The following is a 9,901-nucleotide window of genomic DNA, read 5'->3' on the forward strand; positions in this document are numbered from 1 at the left end:
AGAGCATCATGGAGGATAAATAAACAACAGCGATTTGTGCTCATCAATCGTTTTCCCTAACTTAGGCATGTCTGTGGTGCCTCTCATTTCGTTGTTACGACGTGGATGCAGCGCTGCACACCGGATGATTTATACTACTAGCACGTTTTTGATGCTGGACTTGAAAAACTAGAGAATTCATGCCTTTTTGCCATGCCAAGAGTATTCTAGAAATTTCTTATGAATATCTATATCTATATCTATACCTACTAATAAAGCAAGGTGCGTTTCATCAATTTTTTCATCCGTTCACCATTAAAAGATTTTTTTCCTATCCGAGGTGGTACTAAACCTTTTTCGTCTATACCTACTAATAAAGCAAGGTGCGTTTCACCAATTTTTTCAACCGTTCACCATTAAAAGATTTTTTTTCCTTTCCGAGGTGGTACTAAACTTTTTTCGTCGTCTATTAGCAAAGGAAAAATGATTTCTGCAGAATTACATGCGTGGGCCGCGTGAGCTATGCCAAGTAAAGTCAGCCCAGTTTTCCCTGCCCACACAGCAACAAAAAATAATATTTCCCGCACAGTGCGACAAATAGTTCAGTTACGCACAGGGCGTCCAAGAGTCGGCGGCCCATTTCTGTTTGTACTCTGTTTCAATTTTTCTTTTTTGTTTCTTTCTATTTGTAGTTCATGTTTCTTTTTTACTTTTCCCTTTCTATGTCTACTTTTCACTTTTTCTCCGAAATTCAAAATTTTCAAAAAATATTTGCAATTTCAATTTTTATTCAAAATTTCGTAAAATGTTATGAATTAAAAAAATTTGTTCCTATACTAAAAAATGTATGGATATCTTTTTTCATGCCAATAATTGTTCAAAATTTAAAAAATACTCCCATTTTTCTAAAAAAATGTTCTTATTTAAAAAAAAGCAAGACTTAAAAAGATCATTTGACAAATGTTCCAAATTCGAAAAATATTTTGTTTTAGTGATATGTGCAAAAATTGAAAATAATGTTTGGATTAAAGAAACACATTTTTCAAAATTCTTCCGAATTTTCAAAACATATAGCCGTTTTAAAAAATTGTTCACAACTTAAAAATAATCGTATTTTTTTGTAAAGGTTCGTGTTTTAAGAAATTTATGTGAATTTCCGGAAATGTTCCGTTCAAATTTTTTGTTCTATCTTTGTCTTAAAATCTATGGAATTTGCAAAAAACAATTGGTCGTAATTTGGAAGATTTTTCACGTTGCCAATTATATTCGGTAATTCATGTTATGAATTCCAAAATTGTGTTCATTATAAAAAATGTTTAAAATTTTATTTTTTTGTATTCCGAATTTTAAAAATTATTCCAATTTTTTGAAAAAATATTTGTGTTTTTACGAATTTTTTGAATATTTAAAAAATCTTAAAATTTTGAAAAATATTCTTCTTTTAGTGATATGTTGAGAAAGTTAGTGATATGTTGAGAAAGTTGAAAATGTTTTTTTGCATTAAAAGACACATTTTCTAAATTTCTGCTATATGTTCAAAATATGTTCCCATTTTCCAAAATTGTAAACAAATTTAAAAATATCATACTTTAAAAAATCTTCATGCTTTAAGAAATGTTTGTGAATTTCAACAAATGTTCCATTCAAAATTATTGAGACAACGATTTTAAGGTAGGGTAGCACGTCTCTGTCCTTTCTCTTCTCCCGTCTCTGTGTATGTGTGTGTGTTCGTCGTTTCTCCTTTCTTCTCTCATGAAGAAGGGGCTGCTCAGTTTTGGAACAACAAACCATGGAGGATATGGGTCTGCACGGGCTTGGAGTAGGAAGCCATGGCGGCCAAGGTGAATAAGCAACACATAATCGTTATGCTCAAAATATGCATTTTTGGAAATTATTATTATTTGTTCTTAAGATATCTATAGCATTTTTGCCTGAATAATTAAAGTCATATATTGTATTGATGATTTGTTAGCTGAAAAATGAATGAAAAGGAGCTTGTAGTTTTGTGAATAAGACTGATACTTTTGCAGTCCGCTTTGTTAGTATCATAAGATTAGTTATACAGTTATACTCCAATATGCTGTTGTTGTAGCTACCCGAAGGACGATGCAATGTTCCAATTGAAAAATGAAATCATAGCATCATATAGTTGCACAATAGATTTCTAATAATATAGAAGTGATTTAAACACATCACTTCATAGTGTGCTTTTGTCATTAGACATGGAGGGATGTTCTGTTCTAGGAAATTCACTTATGACTACATTCACATGTTGAAGATGATGGTGTTGTCTTCTTCCTTCTGTTTGATTTCCAACAGCTTAAGAACTTGTGCGGTGGTGTCAACCTCTTATGCTCTCAGGGAAAATCCTAAAGAAGCCTTGCTTTGCATGGGAGCTGCAGTTCATCTGGTTGATGCTTCTTTTCATGCTAAAATTATTAGTGTTGTCGTTGTGCTTTGTTTTTTCACTCACTGTACTCTGATTCTTGATGTTTTCTTCAGGCTAAGTGCTCGTGCTATGGAAGCGACGAGGGCTGGCGCAGTGTAGTCAAGGTCAATATCACACCGCACTCATAAAATTACTATCAAGATTTGAAGTTAGTTATGAGCTAAAATTAGTGATAATGAAAAACCAGGAGAACACCATATTAGGTGAATGTAAACCACTTACAGAACAGTGCCAACAACAGCAAGAATGCCATTATAAGGTGCTAAAGCCTTCCGGGTGAAGGACAATGACAAGAGTAACATCGACGTGCCTTCAAAACAGAAAAAAAAACATTAATTCCTAAGTCATGCCACATCAAGAAACACAAAGCACACAGTTTACTGTAGAAAAGGCAGTACCATTCCAGATAATCTTGTTATGAGAAGGCTCTTCCTTCCTTGCTTGACCATCAGTGGAGATGCAATCATGGTGCATTGAGAAGTATATATACATCTCAGAAAAGGCATTGGAAATTACTGCCAAAATATGCTTTTCAAACACTTTACTAACCAAAAACATTGGCATCATCAAACAAGAGCACTCGCTGCAACATTAGATGCAAGGCCTGTACTGTGGGACATGGACGTAGAGTAGTACACGACAGCATTTATGCCAGCAAGTTACTGAAACAAAAACAGTGTCGCTCCCACACTCAGAACTGCAGTATATGAGAAACATATCAGGACACATGTAGAAGAAATTTCATCATAATCATCAATTATGACATAGACACAAATGAGTATGAAAAGAATACTTAGAAATTGCAAGCCGAGTTATGTAGCCTGAGTAATAGCATTGCGGACTGTATAGAACATGGCTTGGTAGCAGCAGTTTGCGAGGAGGAGTTCTAGGCTAACCCCAAGATGATAGTTTCGATCAAGCAAATGTGATAGCATAAAAGCCATAGTAATTCTTTTTATTATTCCTATGCATTTTCTTTGCCATAGATGATAGGCGGAAGTTGCTTTGCCCAAACTACTTGCATCTATATGATAAGGTAACACACAAAACTTTCTCACTAATTCCTTTGTACCACGTCATTGGCTTGATAGGGTATAGAAAAGATAATTAGAGAACATTTTACCTTCCCAATAGCGTTTGCTGAAAAGTCAAACCAGCTGGCATCTGGCTCGTTAGATACTTGCACTAGCAAATCAATCTCTCTTTCTCTCATCTACAGGCAGGTCACGGCTAACATCATTGAGCATCAACGGCAAGCAACAAGTGGCCAGCAGCATGCAGCGACAGCGGCAAGTAGCAAACAACACCAACAGTGGCGGCGATTTCTCACCCTGCTGTTAGTGGCGAGGTCGGACAGAGCATAACAACGAGCTCTGGACAGCAGTAATGGCGGTCAGCGTCATGAAGAAGTAGGAGGGATCCGCGGTTTCGAATCCGTGGTCCAGAGCAGATGTGGACAAAGCGGAGCCCGTCACAGTCCCTGTAGCTGTTCGGTGAGGATGACGACCGCGGCGGCCGACGGAACCGAGGAAGGCAGCCTCGGTCCAAGAGGTTCCTGCACGCCGGGGCACGGAATGAACATTAAAGGGACAGCAGGAACAAAAATGGAGCTAGGGGAAGTGGGGAGCTACCTAGGAGCAAGAACACACCAGAAAACGAGGCGATTCACGGCGCCGTCCAGCTGGCGTGCATGTCGGAGCTGGAGGCATGGACGTCGATGCGGACTGAGGGCTGGCGAATCCCACCGGTTCCTGTGACCGGTGTTGCAACGGCGAGCGGCGGTGCCCCCGACGAGCTAGACAAGAGAGGGGATCCAAGAGAAGAGGATATGAAGTGAGGAGGGAAGGGGCAGCTGGTTTGCGGCCGCGTGTCCGTTGCCCCTGCTAGATGGCGATGCTGGACTCACCCACTGGCCAGTGTCAAAGGCAGGGGCTGAATGAAAATAAACGCAAATGAGATTTACTGGAACATCTCTTCCTCCTCTGTTCCTTCGTAAGCTTCTCAAGATTAGCATGATCTAAATGTTTCCGTGCTCAGAATTTTACAAAAATATCTTGGAAAATTTCACAGATGCTACTGTTCAAATTCGAAATAAAATCTGCCCCAACTTTGGGTTGAACTGTAGGTAAGTGATAAATTCTGAAATGCATGAAATTTTCACTGGAGTTTGTAGATAACATGTAACTGCCATATATAAATATTCATGAAATTCCAGTAGTTTAATCATCACCAAACACATATATCACAGTTTTGTCATTTTCTCAAATTTAAAGAAACGCACTTGATTTAAGATAACAAAATTACTTTCAAATTTTTGGGATTGAAGCTGTGGGGGAGGTATGAAATGCATGAGCTAATCGTATAGTCATGATAAGGATTTTGATGACTAGGCATGCGCTCATTCAATTAGGATAAGATTTGAGCATAGAACAAAATTTTGATGACTAGGCATGCGCTCATTCAAAGTGAATAGCAAAAAACTACCACATTACGGGTCATCGTTCCAAAAACCTATCGCTTTTTTAATCTTTTCAAAAAGCTACCACAAAATTGTTCTACTGTTCCAGAAAACCCAAACGACCATCTGACTTAGAATTAATTCTGTTTATGACAGGTCGGGCCCGCTACTCAACAGACCGTTTGTTGACTGTTTGTTTAACCGTTAACTTACAGCTGGGTCCCACATGTAAGTGCTCTCTCTCTCTCCCTTATCTCACTTCTCCTCCCTCTCTCCCTTATCTCTCAAAATCCCGAGCGCCACGGCCGGCAGAGCCACGGCCGCCGCCGCCTGGTCCGGCCACCACCACGCCATTGGGAGCGCCTCCGGGCCGGCCACCACCATGGCCGGCGCAGCCACGGCCGCCGCCGCCAGGGCCGCCACCACCATGCCATGGGGAGTTCCTCCGGGGCGGCCACCACCACGGCCGGCACAGCCACGGCCTCTGCCGCCAGGGCCGACCACCACCACGCCATGGAAGCGCCGCCGCCTGCTTAGGTCCGCCCCGCCACTGGCCACGAGCAGCTGCCCCGCCGCTGGCTGCGAGCTCAAGCACGGGCGGGGAGCAGCCAGGGAGCTCAGGCGGTTCCAGCCCACCGCGGCTGCTGCTGCCCGCCGGCCACGACCAGAGCTGGACGGCCTTGACGAGCTCGCCGGCGTGGTGCTGGCCGGCTCCGGCGACGAGCTCCCCGGAAGGGCGGGATTGCTTTTTTTTAAAAAAAAAATCAGGGACACGATTGCTTTTATATTTTGTTTCAGGGACCTGTTTGCTAAAAAAATACTTAGGCCCCACCTGTCATAACCTGTCAATGGTCAAACTAACGGTCAAATCAAATGGTCAACCTGACAAGTAGACCCCAGCTATCATAATAATGTTTAAAGTTAACCAAAGTAGTCATCAGTGCGACACGGTAGTTTTTTTTAACAGCAGAACAATTTTGTGGCAGCTTTTTGAAAAGATTAAAAAAGCGGTAGTTTTTTGGAATGATGACCCGCAATGTGGTAGTTTTTTTTCTATTCACTCCGCTCATTCAATTATGACCAGGCAACTATGTGATTAAGTGATACCATGAGAGGCATTTGCATTTGTTTGACATGATAAAATGGGTTATTACAATACTTGCTCTAGGAGTACTTTCATTATCGTCATATCCTTATCCCATCATCGATAAGGTTATGCAGTCACTAAAGTTTAATAACTTTTGTGATTTGCATTCATTTATTAACTAAAATCATCAACTTGCTCAATAACAGGCTCTATGTTTCCATGTAATGAAGGTTATAGAATCCCTATGGAAGAACGATATCTTTGATTCTATCTTATTGTATGTTATCCTAAATGCAAGATATTAGTTATGTAAACCGTTGTTTCAATCCCATGTTTGCAAATGTGATTGATCCAAATTGTGCACGCTCAAGTATACATTTTTAAAGAGAAATCCTCTTAACTTCTCATCTATAAGGGTTTCAATAGATACACCAAGTGTTTGCTAAAATCTAAATTTACTAGCAAATGCAAATAATTTCAAAGCATTAATAGTTTTATATGGGACTCTGCGCCATTTAGCGCAGCAAGTTTGAATTATACATCATTTTTCATCTTGAAGGGTTTGAATTAGTACCCTAAGTGGTTGATAAAACCTACTTTTCTACTAACAAAGTCAAATATTCTCATAATGCTTCAGGTTTGAGATGGTTGCTCGGACACAAACTTACTGAAAAATGCAAATATTTTCAACGCGCACATGTTTTTTACATAGGACTCAATGGTAAACCATAATAGTTCGAGATTGTACGTGTGAACACCACATTCAGTTACCATTACAACTGTTTATCAACAATGTTCTTGTCACAAAAAAATAATAGATATATAGGCACATATAAAATCATGCGTTGTAAAGCTTCAAACACTTGCTCATAATATCTTCCTCTCTATCATTAGTCCGTTGTGAACTTGTGATGGAAAAAAATTAGATTCCATCAAAAGTGCTTCTGGATGCTATGATACTATAGCTTGACCTTCCAAACGCAATTTACTCAACACACAAGGCAAGGACCATTAGTCTCGAGACAACTATTCAGTTTTATCCATCTTGAGGTACTAGGTATACAATGGACTTGCAAAGAAATCAATAATTCATTTATGTCTATGAAAAATTGGAAGAGGGTAAAGATCGCCTGACAAAAAAACCTCTTAAATACATGGAAACCTCTTACAACAAAGTGATACAAGAGTTCAACTATGATAAGCTACAATTGGTTCAAAAAGAAGTTCTGGAACACGAGCTGAAAGAAAAAGAAGGAATAATAGACTATCTGAGGAATAACAGGTGCAATGGTCTAAGGAGAAATCACACGAAAGTAAAGGAACTTTATTGCATCATAAATACCAACTCCACAACTTCATCAATGCTTGAAGACAACAATCTCAACCATATTCTCTCACAGATAATGTATGTTGTGGATCGCCTTAATGACATAACTTTACAATCAAAGGACATTCTACAAAAAACAATCAAGTATTATTGGGGATTTGACGATGATATGGAAGACATTTCTGCTTTGCCCAATGACAGCCACCAAACATGGCCACCATAAAGAGTTGCTTAGATGATGAGGTCATTTTGTATGCCAATGGCGCAAGAAGCGACGACCACCTGATCTAAATGACTGCATATGTCAGTTACCATAAGTTGGGTGACCAAAGCTATTTATATGCCACATCTCTGTCTATGTAGCTTTGCTTACCATGAACCGATATACCACCAATGTAATATATAACGCTATCTATGAACATCATACCTAAATATCTATTCCTTATGCTTCAGGGATTTTAAGACCGGTCTCTAAAATATTCCAATTTGCATCGATCGACGGAGCGGCAGAAAAGGGAAGGTGAATCCACGGGTTCGCCGGTGAAGTTTCGAGGGGAGAGTTTGCCCTAGCCACCTAGAGTTTACTCTCCCCGAACAGCAAGCGACCGAACGAAAACATGTCGGGGCGCTCCCAACCATCCATTCCCAAGGAGTTTCTTTTTTCCTTTTTGAGGGTCTATATTCTCTAAGGGTTTTTATTCACAGAAACAAGTGTGATGTTGCAGAAACAAGCGTGATGACCCAGTCAAAATCATACCCCTCAATTGAATAGGGGAGCTCCTGCCCCTAGGGATATTAATGATTTATAAAGGTAACAATAAAGACAATAATAAAGATATGCTTTCTTTGCGTGAGAAACTTTCAGTCTATTCATATTCAATTATGGGAGTACAAAGGCACCAAAGAAAATAAAAATGTTAAGTCTGTGTGCATCACTGTTAATCATCACAACTAATACCACAGTCTAATATATCAGCTTAACTATTCTATTACTTCTTTCCAGATGGCTGATGTTAAACATGAGGAGGTAGACACAGCCAATGATACCAGCGGTGGCCAAATTACCCATGGTAATTCTGAAAAACGTATTTATAATTGTTTATAAATTGCAAAGAGTGTTTCTTCTTCTTCGCTGATGAATGCTGTTTGAAAAGTTTTTTGTATCACTTACACATGCAAGTTGATCAAGTATGTAATAAAACAAACTTCTTTCAGGGTCCAATAGATCTTCTGTTTGCTATTCATTAATGCTGTAATTTATTTGTTGTTACATGTGCAAGCACTGCTTACTACTTCCAGCTTACCATATACTATGGATACCATTTTCTGCCTTTCACTAATACACACAAGCTAATTAGCCACCCTGTTTGTTTATGTTATCCTCTATCTGCTGTTGCAACCTTTTACAATGATCTCCTTACCTATTCAACACAGACGAACCACTATGTCGGAAGCACAATAAGCGATACGAGTATATTCATCGCCCGTGCAAAGCAAGCTCAATCCAGAAGTTCAAAGGCAAGAAAATCCATCTAAAGCCTGGAAAGTCCATTCTCCATGGTAAGAACTACATTACTCTTCCCATTCCATCAGCTCTCGCAACAGCTACTGAAAAGTATAATTTTGTGCAATTTAACATAGGTGAGCCTTGCAAGCACTACTTAGATGAGTTTAGTCGCCAAGTTGTGTGGGGCAACACAGTTAGGCTCTACAACCATAATGTTCGTGCACTGCGAAAGATCATGCGCAGCACCACCACGCCTAATAACTACTATGTGTGCCACATGACAGAAACATTTGCAACACAAGGCAAAAGAATGGTAATCCTTTGCAATTATTCTGTTTTGTTTCATATAATAGCATGGTATAAGATGACATGGTGACTAACCTTTAGTACTGTTTTCAGTACTTTAATGTCCACTTTTCTACGGGTTCCCTTTTCCCACACATGGATGCTGACCACGGTGAACTTCCAATCACAACTGGAGACGGAACAACCACCGTCACGGCCCGCTTTATCAAGGGAGTTGACAAAAGGGCCACCATCACTAAAGGCTGGAGCGACTTCTTCCGTCGGACCCACATGAACGAAGGGCAAGCATATGCTTTCGGCTTCAAATGCACTTCCAAGGGATTGCGCCTGATTGTCTACTCAATATAAGCAAGCTGTAGGAGCCCCTTGCTATATAACACAGTATTAGTATAAATGCCTACAAAGACATCTATGTTTATCCTCCTTTTTGATCTTATGTAATCCCCTAAGACAACGTTGTGCATTTAGCTATTGATTGTCCCCTACTTAGGCTGCTCTATCGCATGCTTTTGAAACAACCATGATAAAGGAAATATATGCTCCTTCAAGTGCATATCCAAAAGCCTCTGCATGATTATTTATCCAATCTAAAAAGATCACAAGGGTCCTTTCCTGCATGACTTCGTGTATCATTTCCAATCTTATGTACTTACTGTATATAGTATATGAGCTATTCTTTTTGAACAACAATATGTTAATGCACACTCTTACACCAATTGGCTTACATTCGGCCTTTGCGCCATGGGCGCAACGGGTCATCTAGTGATACATAAGAGATCGTCTGGTGG

At 39.7% G+C, this 9,901-nt stretch overlaps 1 long non-coding RNA gene across 3 annotated transcripts; it reads right to left on the minus strand.

Annotated features, from left to right (window-relative positions):
* Positions 1 to 2,147: 2,147 nt before the first annotated feature.
* Positions 2,148 to 4,281, minus strand: LOC119318987. Of its 3 annotated transcripts, none has more exons than XR_005154305.1 (5): positions 4,078 to 4,281; positions 3,759 to 3,983; positions 3,552 to 3,641; positions 2,827 to 3,125; positions 2,148 to 2,738 (listed from the first exon to the last, which is right to left on the minus strand). It is a non-coding gene; the product is annotated as an uncharacterized LOC119318987 (long non-coding RNA). The 3 variants fall into 3 exon arrangements; XR_005154306.1 differs by having other exon boundaries at positions 2,148 to 2,561; positions 2,651 to 2,738; positions 3,552 to 3,983; XR_005154304.1 differs by having other exon boundaries at positions 3,552 to 3,983.
* Between the last annotated feature and the right edge of the window lie 5,620 nt (positions 4,282 to 9,901).

The sequence above is a fragment of the Triticum dicoccoides genome, chromosome 6A (genome assembly GCF_002162155.2).
Source record: "Triticum dicoccoides isolate Atlit2015 ecotype Zavitan chromosome 6A, WEW_v2.0, whole genome shotgun sequence".
In the NCBI taxonomy this organism is placed as follows: Eukaryota; Viridiplantae; Streptophyta; class Magnoliopsida; order Poales; family Poaceae; genus Triticum; species Triticum dicoccoides.